At 42.2% G+C, this 12878-nt stretch overlaps 1 protein-coding gene and 1 long non-coding RNA gene across 24 annotated transcripts in view; one reads left to right on the top strand and one right to left on the bottom strand.

Moving 5' to 3' along the window:
- Window positions 1-12878, bottom strand: part of LOC132357804 (uncharacterized) — a 90616-nt gene that overhangs the window by 13802 nt on the left and 63936 nt on the right. For 6 of the 12 annotated variants that reach the window (XR_009500327.1, XR_009500321.1, XR_009500324.1 and 3 more), the window contains exon 2: window positions 981-1075. This is a non-coding gene — a long non-coding RNA (uncharacterized LOC132357804). Of the gene's footprint in view, window positions 1-714; window positions 818-980; window positions 1076-1538; window positions 2384-3164; window positions 4083-12878 lie in introns of those variants that run through there. The other 6 variants (XR_009500322.1, XR_009500331.1, XR_009500325.1 and 3 more) reach the window with 5 other exon arrangements.
- DHRSX (dehydrogenase/reductase X-linked) overlaps window positions 1-12878 on the top strand; it is a 337523-nt gene that overhangs the window by 322549 nt on the left and 2096 nt on the right. For 9 of the 12 annotated variants that reach the window (XR_009500320.1, XR_009500317.1, XR_009500316.1 and 6 more), the window contains 2 exons: window positions 773-1022; window positions 1451-1760. The exons of 1 other annotated variant lie outside the window; for it this stretch is intronic. The gene's annotated coding sequence lies outside the window, so the exon portion shown is untranslated. Of the gene's footprint in view, window positions 1-772; window positions 1023-1450; window positions 1761-7338; window positions 7716-12878 lie in introns of those variants that run through there. 2 more of the 12 variants (XR_009500314.1, XR_009500312.1) reach the window with 2 other exon arrangements.

Below are 12878 nucleotides of genomic sequence, written 5' to 3'. Positions count from 1 at the left end.
TGATTGACATGTAATTGTACATAATATATAACACAGTATATAATTAGTATAATGTAAAATCATAATGTAAAATATAACATGTATATGAAGTATACTATATACAATTTAATGTACTAAAAATTACATAGTATAAACTTAAATACTAGACACTATATATGTATATTATATACAAAAAATAGTATATAATATATACTGTTATATACTAGTACATGGTAATATATATATATATACACAACATAGTAGTATATATTAATACTAGTATATATTACTATCTGTATAAAGTATATTGTAGTATAGTAATATATACTAGTATATACTATATACTAGTATTAATAATCTATATTGTGTATTGTGTTCACTGTACATAATCTATATTATGTTTATTATATATTATGATATACATAATATAGCAATATAATAACTGTATAACGTATATCATACACGATTTGTTGTTGGCTACCTCGCTTGCTTCCATTGTTTTGAACTTTCCCTTGCGCCTGGATGCACACCCTGACTCACTTCCCTGGGGAAGTGTGGGTCCCTTTCCTACCACCACCTCCCTACCTGTTCCATGGCCCCCGCTCTGGGCACAGAACCACCCCCCACCCCCGGCATCACCCCGCCACCTGGTTCCCCACAGTCGCCTCTGCCCTCCTCACTCCAGCGTCCCCACCTCCTTGCCTGTCCCCGGGTAGGACATCCTCCAAGTCCCACCTGTGCTGCACCATCCCAGCCTCTGCAATAGCCGAGCTCCTTCTCCTTCAACCACCAGCCTCGCCCTGGATGTCCAGAGCTCCACAGTAACCTCTTCATTCGCCTATGAAAGAAGTAGTTCTAAAACTGTCAGCTGCTCCTTCCTTTCTCCTGCCTCTGGACCCTCGTCCTCCCCTGACCCTGCATGAAGATGGTCCCTGAGGTCTGACCCTGGCGTCCTCTCCCTGATCAGCGTGATGGGGCCAATGGATTCTGCCATCTCTCACCTTTATGGAAGCTCCAAAACCTGTCGCTCCCTCCAAAGTGAAGTACGTCAGATGGAGAAAGGCAAACACTGTAGGGTCTCACTTATCTGTGGAATCTAAAAAATACAACAAGGTAGTGAATATAACAAAAAAGAAGCAGACTCCCAGATCTAGAGAACAAGCGAGTGGTTCCCAGTGGGGAGAGGGGAGGGGGAGGGGGGCATTATAGGGGGAGCAGAGCAAGAGGTACAAACTACTAGGTAAAAAATAAGCTACAAGGATATATTGTACAGCACAGGGAACAGAGCCACTGTTTCATAATAACTATAAAGTATAACCTATAAAAATTGTGAATCACTGTACTGTGTATCTGTAACTTACATAAAACTGTACAGCAGCTACACTACAATAAGCAGCGACACTTCAATGTGTGCTTTTGCTGTTTACACCAGCCAATACACTTCAATAAACAATTTTTTTTTAATCTGTAGGTCCCTCCAGTAAACCTCTTCCTTCCTGAACTTGGTCCGTCACTAACAAAGTTCCCTCCCCCATCAAACATCACATCTGCTAAGCTACCTGAAATCCAGACGTTGGGAATTGATTTCTGTGGCTGAGGAAGTGGGTCTCACACCTTTGTCTCACCCTAACACAAGCCAGGGTGAGTGGCCTTTCTGGGGTACACTTCCATGGGGTTACCCGGATCTTCAGGGAACTGCAATTTCCTGCATAAATTGTTCTCCTTTTTCCCAGTGTGCTACTTAGAAAAAGGACAATAAATAATAAAGTAATTCACGTAAATATTCGAAAGCTAGTGATGTGTTAAGAAAAATAGGAAAATCTAATGAAAAAGGAAAATTTGTTTTTAAGAAAGAGGGCTATTAAAGCAGCAAGCAGAACAATGGTTGCCAGGGGCTGGCAATGGAGGAACAAAATTGGCAACAGAATGACAAGAGAATGTGGAAATGTACACAACTCGCTGGCAGTGCTGATTCCACAACCGTGCACAGGGCTCAGAACTCACCCAACCGTCCACCTGAAAGGGCTGCTTTTACTGAAAAAAATTACGTCTCAGTAAACTTGAATTGAAAACAAAAGGAGCCTAATCATTTTCATTCCTTTCCTGCATTAGCAGCACTAACTCCAGTGAGTCAGATGGGTGAAGACAAGCACAGCAATTCTTTCATTTTTACGTAAAAAATGTGTGCTTTTGCTGTTTACAATAGCCAAGACATGGAAGCAACCTAAATATCCAACGAGAGAGAGGAATGGATAAAGAAGATGTGGTACATATATACAATGGAGTATTACTCCGCCATAAAAAATAATGAAATAATGTCATTTGCAGCAACAAGGATGGACCTAGAGATGATCATACTAAGTGAAGCAAGTCAGACAGAGAAAGACAAATATCATATGACATCACTTATATGTGGAATCTAAAAAATAATACAAATGAATCTATGTACAAAACAGAAATAGACTCACAGACATAGAAAACACACTTATGGTTACCAAAGGGGAAAGGGGGGGAGGGATAAATTAGGAGGTTGGATTGACATATACACACTACTATATATAAAACAGATAAACAACAAGGTCCTACTGTATATAGCATAGGGAACTCTACTCAGCACTCTGTAGCAACCTATATGGGAAAAGAATTTGAAAAAGAATAGATACATGAGGGAATTCCCTGGTGGTGCAGTGGTTGGGGGTCCATCTGCCAATGCAGGGGACACGGGTTCGAGCCCTGGTCCAGGAAGATCCCACATGCCGCAGAGCAACTAAGTGTGTGCGCCACAACTACTGAGCCCACGTGCCGCAACTACTGAAGCCCGCGTGCCTAGAGCCCGTGCTCTGCAATGAAGAGCAGCCCTGCTCGTGGCAACTAGAGAGAGCCCGCGCATAGCAACGAGGACCCAACACAGCCAAAAATAAATTAAATCTTAAAAAAAAAAAAGGAATAGATACATGAATATGTATAACTGAATCACTTTGCTGTACACCTGAAACTAACACAACACTGTAAATCAACTATACTACAGTATAAAATATATTTTTTTAAAACTGTAATTTTCATGTAAAAAAAAAGTGTGCTTTTAAGGCACTGTCCAAATGAACAACTCTTTCCTTGAGGATTTTGTTTGCATTCACGCTTTCTTTCGAGACAGTATCTGGGGGTGGGGTCCTCTGTCATCCTACCTGTGGCCACACTCACGATGATACTGCTGTACAGGAATAATGGGTAAAAACACACCCCTTATCTTTCATCATCTGTTTTGGCCTCGTTGCCTATTAAAAAGACCCTTAGATAAAATGAAAAAAAGAAAGCATTAAGGTATGGAATTGCACCACTACCAATGTGTTCCCACCATCCGGGCGGGCATCCAGCAGAGGCAGGTGGTGGGCGATGTAAAGCAGAGGCAGGTGGTGGGCGATGTAAAGCAGAGGCAGGTGGTGGGCGATGATGTAAAGCAGAGTCCTGCCCACCAGCCGTGAGCACTCTCGACACGGCCACTGGGGTCCAGCCGATGGCCGTGACAGGTGGGGCAGCCCTGTGGGAAGGGCAGGCGCACACCGAGGGGCCGCCAGCAGCGTCCGGATCCCACAGGTGCCTGAGAAGCAGCATTGCCTGTCACCACATCTGGAATCTGCAGGCACAGTTTCTAAAGGAAAACCTGTACAACTGAACCACAGGTGAGGACACACATCCAAATGGAATCCCAAGGAGACGGAGTGGCACAGCCGGACCCACAGACGACCCTCCCACCGCCCTGAAAACTACCTTCCACAGCTTTAGTTTTAAATCATGGACTCACCCCTGAGTGCCCCTGGCTGTGCGGTTGTGCCTGGCTGAGAGCTGACTTGACTTTTACCCCATGCCATGTTCCCTGGGAGTCCTTCTGGAGACCCTGTTACAGACTGTTTACAACAGCTGAGACGTGGAAGCAACCTAAGTGCCTATCAACAGAGGAATGGATAAAGAAGATGTGGTACCTATACACACAGTGGAATATTACTCAGCCATGAAAAAGAATGAAATCATGCCATTGGCAGCAACATGGGTGGACCCAGAGATGATCATACTCAGTGAAGTAAGTCAGACAGAGAAAGACAAATACCATATGATATCACTTATATGTGGAATCTAAAAAAAAAAAAAAAAGATACAAATGAACTTAAGTACAAAACAGAAACAGACTCACAGACATAGAGATCAGCCAAGAGGGAGGGGGGTGAGGGAGGGAAGAATTGGGAGTGTGGTGTTAGCAGATGCAAACTAGTTTATATAGGATAGATACACAACAAGGTCCTACTGTACAGCACAGAAAACTCTACTCAATATACTGTAATAAACTATACTGGAAAAGAAAACAAAGACCCCACCATTCTTCCCTGACCTATAGACAGTGTACTGGCAGGTCTCTTCCTCACCCACCTCTGTGCCCTCTCTCCCTGGCTCACTCCATTCCACTGTCCTTCCTGCTCCTCCAATTCACCATGAACTGTTCATCCTCAGGGTCTGCACCCTTGTGGTCCCCTCCTCCGGGAATTCTTCCCCCTAGACATCCCCATGGCTTCCCCTCTTCCCTCCTTCAAATTTGCCAGAAGTCACCTTCACAGGCAGACTGATTCTGACCATGTTCATGGCCATCTGCAGTCTCCCTTCCAGCACTGCCCATCCTCTTTGCGGATTTATTCTTCTCCATTCTGCTTGTTACCTTTCTGATACTATAAGGGTTACTTTTACCTTACGGGCTCTTTCAGTTGATGCTTTTGTCTGTCTTGATTACTGCTGTTTCCCAGCACCTAGAAGCCTGCCAGCGTTATGGTCTCTTCTTGCTTGAAATCTTGAACTAAAATAAGGATTGAGGAAACACCCAGTACACACGTCCGTGCTGCAAACAGTTGAGTGATAAAGACAGAAGAATACAGATAAGACTGTTTTGCTGATGTGCTCAGGAAAGTCCATTAGACCTGTTTTGGCACCATTGTGTCTGTGATCAAGTGACTGAAAGTGCCGTGGGACTCTGGGACAAATGTGGAAGAACTCCGGTGACAGGAGGCTGCTTATGTGAACACAGAAGACGCGTAGAAGGTAAAATTGGAGAGAAGATTGGGAAGCGGGTCATATAAAACCTTGGAGGCTGTGCTGAAGACTTAGATTATATTCGACCTGCAATATTATATCCTGGGATATTCTACCTATATAACAGAACACGCACGAATGACCTATTTTCATTTATATTTTCATAACATACTGTGGCTTTTATAAGAGCAGTGGACAAAGAGAGACACTGTTAGTTTGCTAGGGATGTCGTAATAGAGCACCACAGAATGGGTGGCTTCAGCAACAGAAATGTATTTTCTCACGGTCCTGGAGCCTGGAAGTCTAGGAGTCAGGAGCCAGCAGGGTTGGCTGCTGGTGAGATTTCTCTTCCTGGCTTGTAGACGGCTGTCTTCTTGCTGTGTCCTCCCGTGGAGGAAAGAGAGAGAGAGAGAGAGAGAGAGCGCGAGAGAGAGAGCGCGAGAGAGAGAGCGCTCTGGTGTGTCCCCCTCCCATGGGACGGGAGTTCTATGGGATCAAGGCTCTGCCATTATGACCTCATTTAACCATCATTACTTCCCTAAAAGCCCCATCTCCAAATACAGTCTCATTGGGGGTTAGGGCTTCAACGTGTGCATTTGAGGGGGACACAGTGGAGTCTGTAACACACAACTGGAAACAGGGAGACCCATCTAGGGGCATCACTGAGAGAGCATGGTGGAGGTGGAGACAGTGAGAATCAGACTTGAGGCATCTGATAACCACAGAGCCAATGGGATTTGCTGGTAGATCAGAAATGAAGGGCAAGAGAAATAAAGATGGGGACTCTATGATTTGGGATGGAGGTACTCAATTTCTAGAAAATGAGCATTAGACGTGCATGCTTCCTGCAAGTTTATCTTAGACAGATTCCACTAATTTAGAGTGATGGCTTCCTGATCTCAGGGGCAACAGACTCGATAACAGAATGTCTGTTATCTCTGGTCACCACTGCTCTGGGTTACTGAAACTGAGCAAGACCCTGTGGGGTTCCTGGGCATGGAAGCCTTTCTGTCCCCCATTTCTTGTTTGTAGGAAACAGACTTCAGCCTCCTGGACCTTCCCTGACTCCCAAAGGGCAGATGCAAACAGTTGCCAATCAGGGAAGGAGGGGATGCGGAGACAAGGGAGGAACAGTCAGAGACACAATAGTGCAGCCTCGGGGCAGGTCCTGGTTCCCCCTCGAGCGATACCCATGACAGCATCTTTGAGCTCTTTACAGCACTAAAACCCCCCAACAAACGGAAGCTGTCATCATTCTTCATTCCAGAGAAGACCCCCTGAGGCCAGATTAAAGGGACCAGAGAAGCTCATCAAGAGATTACCTGAGGGACTTCCCTGGTGGTCCAGTGGCGAAGACTCCACGCTCCCAATGCAGGGGGCCCGGGTTCGACCCCTGGTCAGGGAACTAGATCCCACGTGCTGTTACTAAAAATTCCGCAGGCCGCAACTGAAGATCCTGCGTGCCGCAACAAAGATCCCGTGCGCCGAAACTAAGTCCTGGTACAGCCAAATAAATAAATATTTTTAAAAAATGAGAGAGAGAGAGAGAGATTACCTGAGACCAGATTAAAGGAGTGCAGGCCCTGCACACACCCTGATTCTTATCAGCAACCCCACCCTTGAACCATTGCTACAAAACTCCTCACTACCCCCCCTCCAGGTTGGGACACACAGTTTTGAGGGCACGCATCCACTGTGTCCCCCTTTGCCTGGCAAAGTAATAAAGCTATTCTTTTCTACTTCACCCACAACTGTCTCTGAGATTCGATTCGGCACCAGGGCACAGAGGCTGAGTTTTTGGCATTATTACTGCTTTTATGTAAGCTCTTCCGGCTCATGTTTCTTCCATTCCTGTCCTAAAATTCCCATTCCTAAACTTTCCATTTCCCCTTGCTAATGTCAATCAGGAACTATGAGGTTATGACTCCTGGCGAAACCAAGTCCCCCAGTACTGAGTTCCCCTGCCGAGTTTAAGATTAACCTCTCCATCCAAAACCTTATTGCCTTCCTTGTCCCATCCGTTTCCCCTAAGGTGTGAGGAATATCAAAGAAAAGGGGGCACTGAAAATGAGCAGGACTCTTTGGGGAATCTCCCGGGTACAATCACCCCTCTGTGTCCCCAGTTTCTTGTTTGTAGAAAAAGGCTTTTGTGTCCTAGACCTTCCCTGTGTTCCAAAGAGCGGACTCAAGCAGTTAACGCTTACAATTATAGAGTCACAGCTCTCCTAGCTCCTCCTGAAAGGATAGAGATAACAATCTGACCCATATCTCTGAGTTGTTCTGCAGAAACCAAGACCCCCGCCCGGGTGGAGGATGGTGACCACATGCTGACCACAAGCACTAGATCCCAGGCTGGTTGGAACCAGAAGGCTGATGATTGAGATTCCCCGAAACATCACCCTGTTGCCTCACCACCGACCAATCAGAAGAAGGTCCAGGAGCTGATCAGCCATCCTAGGACCCTCTCCCCAACACTGTCTTTAAAAACCCTTCCCTGAAAGCCATCGGGGAGCTCAGGTCCTTTGAGCATGAGCTACCCCGTTCTCCTTGCTTGGCACTTGCAATAAACGCTGTACTTTCTTTCACCACTTCCCGGGGTCAGTAGATTGGCTTTACTGCACATCTGGACCCCAGTGGACCCAAGTATGGTTTGGTAACACTGGCACCCCAATGTTCTTCTATTTAAGATACAGGGCTGTCGTTTGATGAAATAATCTATGTGTTCAGAATTTAGGGAGTAGTTAAAGTTGTTGCTATGCCCTAATTATTGTACAGCCCTTTGGACCTTGTTTAATCTGTCATGAGCTATTGAAAAACAGAATTATGTCATGGTTTGTCTCTATCTAATGAATACACCAAAAATGAAAAGGTAGACACAGGTAGAATTAGAACATAAGCAGGATAGGAATTTTTGTCGCGGATGCCCTAGAATAGTCAGCATTTCCATTAATGCTGGGATATTCTACCTATATAACAGAACATAAGGGTTTATGTCCATGTATAACTTTACTTGGAAGTGATCATAGCAGTGTATGATTTTAGAGCCAAAAGGGGATTGTTGGAACACACCCAACCTCAACAAGAGCCAAGAAAACTAAAGACTGAAGATGTGAACTGCTTGCTCGTGGTCACGGGGGCAGCACGAGGTCAAGCATGAACGTCTCGGGCTCTTTGCTTTTCCTATACTACGCTGTTCCTGTCCTTTACCTACCACAGGATAAACTTCTTAGTGAGCAAATGATACTGCTTCCCCCAAATTACTCCTTTCTGTTTCTTCTCAGAACGAGCACTTTTTCCTCCATCCATAAATATGCTTCTCGTGTATGGAGACCTGAGTTTTCTCAATTCTAAAATAATAACACCTTCGCCTACAATAGTATAATCTCCTTTTGGTTAATAAAGCATAATAAATCATGCAAGCATATTAAACTGCTGGAGTGAAGTATTACGATTTCCATTATTTCTAGGAATTGAGTCCATACTGATTGCATACGTGAGTACAGTTACAACATGTGGACAGACGCAGTACAGCTGTTCTCTGCCGGAATCGTCCCATTCTGTTTATCCTTTAAAACCTAATTTACACAGCACCTTAGAGCCTAATTTACTCAGTGGAATATGTTATATGGGATTAACTATAAATTAGGTAGTCCTCCAGAATTGGGGGACATTAGATGTACATAGTGCAATGCTAAGAAAATGGTATCTTAACCCTTTTCTCTGTCAACTTACATTAAATTTGATACTGCATGTAACCATTATTGGATTAGATGCTATATTTTGAAATTAGTTCTGTTATTGTGGTAAATTTGTGTTACTTCTAATTGAAAATAAGCAGTTCAAAGTTTCATATTGATTAGATGATTTAAAATAATTAACAATGGATATTCAGAGCATTATAGAGCTTATTTGCATTATGGAAAGCAAATGCTTCTTCTAGGCTAATATTTTACCTTATCAAATTGTTATTAAATTCAGTACTCATAACCATTTTAATAATGGTTATGAAGTGATGGTAAGAATTTATGAAAGCCGTTAAAATGGGGGGTTTTGTATTCCCAAGAGGAACACACGCAGTTGGGACACCTGGTGCGCTGCTTCCGTTCATACACTGAAATGCACGCGTTTATTATCTGTACCTGGACATCATGGTCCGTGGTGATTATTGCATCATTAACCACTGTTATGAGATGAAGTACCGTATGTTGTACCTGCCGGGTACACTAGCAGGATACAAATACAACACCAAAAAGACGTGCTGAGAACAACTTTCTCGTGATTACTTAGAAACGGATTGAAATTACACCTTGAAAGACGACCTGGGTCTTATTCATCACTTTCATGAGACACTTACCGGACATACGTGAGCCTCACATTCTTCATCTAAGAGGATGCAGGGCGCTTTATGCATTTACAGGTTTCAAAATATTTTCACATAGACCATGTCATTTCATTCCCTCGCACACACATGCACACACTACAGATTAGCAATGTAACCTATTTTGAAAAAAAAAAAAAAAAAGACTAACTCATTGAAAATATAAATATGCATACATAACTATTAAATTGAGATAAACTGTTTTCACAAGGAATATTTAATTTTCACTTTAGAAAATATAGATATAGATAGATGTAGTAGATTGTGATGATTAACATAAAAGGAAGGTATAGGTATAAATATTATATAGGTAGATAATCACCAGTATCTCTCAAGTAAAACTTTTGCTTTTATATATAGGATGCATAAACAACAGGATACTACTGTATAGCACAGAGAATTATATTCAATAACCTATGATAAAACATAATGGAAAAGAATAGTAAAAAAGAATGTGTGTGTGTCTATATATATAAATAAAACTGAATCACTTTACGTACAGCAGAAATTAACATGACGTTGTAAATCAACTCTACTTCAATAAAAAAGTCTATGACAAAGTTTTCTCTGAATGAATTAGTTTGTGCACACAGGAAGTTAAGAGGAAAGTCGCTATCAAACTCTTGTTGTATATGATAAATTTTCTTTTTACCTTGCTAATTTCTTTAACTTACTTTTAGACTGGAGGTTTCACTTGAATTTTCTCTGCACTGCCTGAGCCAGTTTTTTGTTCCTGCCTTTTACTCTACAAAAATTGTGTCACGCCTCAGAGGTTTGGTCATTGTTCAAAACTTTGCACCCAGCTTTTAAAATATTCACTTTACTTAAACAGCTGGGCCTAAACCTTGAAAAGAAACCTATGAAGAAATTAAGCTTTGACATAACACCTTTTCTTTATCCATTCACCTCTCAATGGACCTTTGGGGTTGCTTCCAGCTCTTGGATATTGTAAATAATGGTGCAGGGAACACAGGTGTGCAAATACATCTTCAAGATCTTGGTTGAATTCTTTTGCATATATACTCGTAAGTGGGATTGCTGGGTCATATGGTAATTCAAGTTTTTAATTTTTTGAGGAAATTCCATACTGTTTTCCATAGCAACTGCACCATTTTACATTCCCACCAACAGTGCACAAGTATTCCAAATTTGCATCCTCGCCAATACTTGCTCTTTTCTGAATGTTTTTGTTGTTGTTATTGTTTTTGTTTTGTTTATAGCAGTCATCCCGATTGCTATCAGGTGATATCTCATTGTGGTTTTGATTTACATTTCTCTCATGATCAGTGCCAGTAAGCATCTTTTCTCATGCTTATTGGCCATTGCATGTCTCTTGGGGTGAAATGTCTATTCAAGCCCTTTGGCCCATTTTTTAAGCAAGCTATTTGTTTTATTGTTGTCGAGCTGTAGAAGTTCCTTATATATTCTTGATAATAACCCCTTATCAAAGATATGATTTGCAATGATTCTCCCATGCCACAGGCGGCATTTCCATTCTTTTTTTTTTTTTTTTAAACAACAGCTCCTGTTTATTTTTATTTTATTTTATTTATTTATTTATTTATTTATTTATGGCTGTGTTGGGTCTTCGTTTCTGTGCGAGGGCTTTCTCTAGTTGCGGCAAGTGGGGGCCACTCTTCATCGCGGTGCGCGGGCCTCTCACTATCGCGGCCTCTCTTGTTGCGGAGCACAGGCTCCAGACGTGCAGGCTCAGTAATTGTGGCTCATGGGTCTAGTCGCTCCGCAGCATGTGGGATCTTCCCAGACCAGGGCTCGAACCCGTGTCCCCTGCATTGGCAGGCAGATTCTCAACCACTGCGCCACCAGGGAAGCCCCGGCCTTTTCATTCTTGATTGTTTCTTGTGATGTGCTAATATTTGGTTGTAGTCCCACCTGTCTATTTTTCCTTTTGTTGCCTTTGGTTTTGGTGTCCTATCCAAGAAATTATGCAGCCTTAAAAACGAAGGAAACCCTGTCACCTGCTAAAACATGAATGAACTTCAAGGACATCATGCTAAACAAAATAAGCCAGGCACAAAAGGACACACACTGTAGGACTCCACTTGTATGAAGTATCTAAATAGTTAAAATCATAGACGCAGAAAATAGAAAAGTGTACACCAAAGTCTGGGAGGATGGAGCATGGGAAGTTGGTACTGAATGGCTACAGAGGTTCAGTGTTGCAAGATGAAAAAGTTCCAGAGATCTGTTGAACAACAATATGACCATACTTAACACAATGAACTGTACACTTAAAAATGGCTAGGATGGGGGCTTCCCTGGTGGCGCAGTGGTTGAGAATCTGCCTGCCAATGCAGGGGACACGGGTTCGAGCCCTGGTCTGGGAAGATCCCACATGACACGGAGCAACTAGGCCCGTGAGCCGCAACTACTGAGCCTGCGCGTCTGGAGCCTGTGCTCCGCAACGAGAGGCCTCGATAGTGTGAGGCCCGCGCACCGCGATGAAGACTGGCCCCTGCTCGCCGCAACTAGAGAAAGCCATCGCACAGAAACGAAGACCCAGCACAGCCAAAAATAAATAAATAAATAAATAAATAAATAATTTTTTAAAATGGCTAGGATGGTAAATAATAAAAAAGAAAGTAAGCTTTAGGAAAAAAATTAAAAAGAAAGCACACAAAGAAAACTTTGGAAATAGAGTGTGCTCCCTATTTGCATTCCTGCTGGATGCAGAGATCTTAAAATCACAGGGGTTTAACTATCACACATAAAATACAAAGGATACAGACCATCATAATGGGACCATTTTGAAGGGCATTCCTATGAAACATGATATTGAGGCATTTTTAAGGCAGTTACACTACTCTATTATGGTTTATGAAGATTGCCAAAGCAATAGTTAGAACATCAGAGAATAAAGTGTTCAGTGAAATCGCTTTCTTTATGAATAGCCTAGCTCCGTCTATTAGAGAAAAACTCGAAGAACTGAGTGGCTTATATGGCAGTTAAAATAGTTGCATTGTTCTAGTAAAGAGTAATCATTTGATATTAAGTTGGCTATTAACAGATATTAATTTGTGCTTTTAGATTACTAGTGATTGAGATAATTCATTCTTCATTAAAATAATTCCCTATTATTAGAGAACATTAATTTATGTACAGATTTTATTGTCCCACTTTTTAAAAATTGGAGTTGATTTACAATGTTGTGTTAGTTTCAGGTGTACAGCAAAGTGATTCAGTGATTCAATATTTATGTGTATATACAAAAAAATTGGGTTGGCCAAATAGTTCATTCAGGTTTTTCCGTAGCATCTTATGGAAAAACTCGAATGAACTTTTTGGCCAACCCAATATATATATATATTCTTTTTCAGATTCTCTTCCTTTACAGGTTATTACAAAATATTGAGTAGAGTTCCCTGTGCTATACAGTAGAGGTCCTTGTTGTTTATCTATTTTATATATATTAGTTTGTAGCCGTTAA

Source organism: Balaenoptera ricei, chromosome X, assembly GCF_028023285.1.
Source record: "Balaenoptera ricei isolate mBalRic1 chromosome X, mBalRic1.hap2, whole genome shotgun sequence".
Classification (NCBI taxonomy): domain Eukaryota; kingdom Metazoa; phylum Chordata; class Mammalia; order Artiodactyla; family Balaenopteridae; genus Balaenoptera; species Balaenoptera ricei.
Note: the sequence above shows the minus strand (reverse complement) of the source record. Positions and strands in the feature narration are given on the sequence as shown.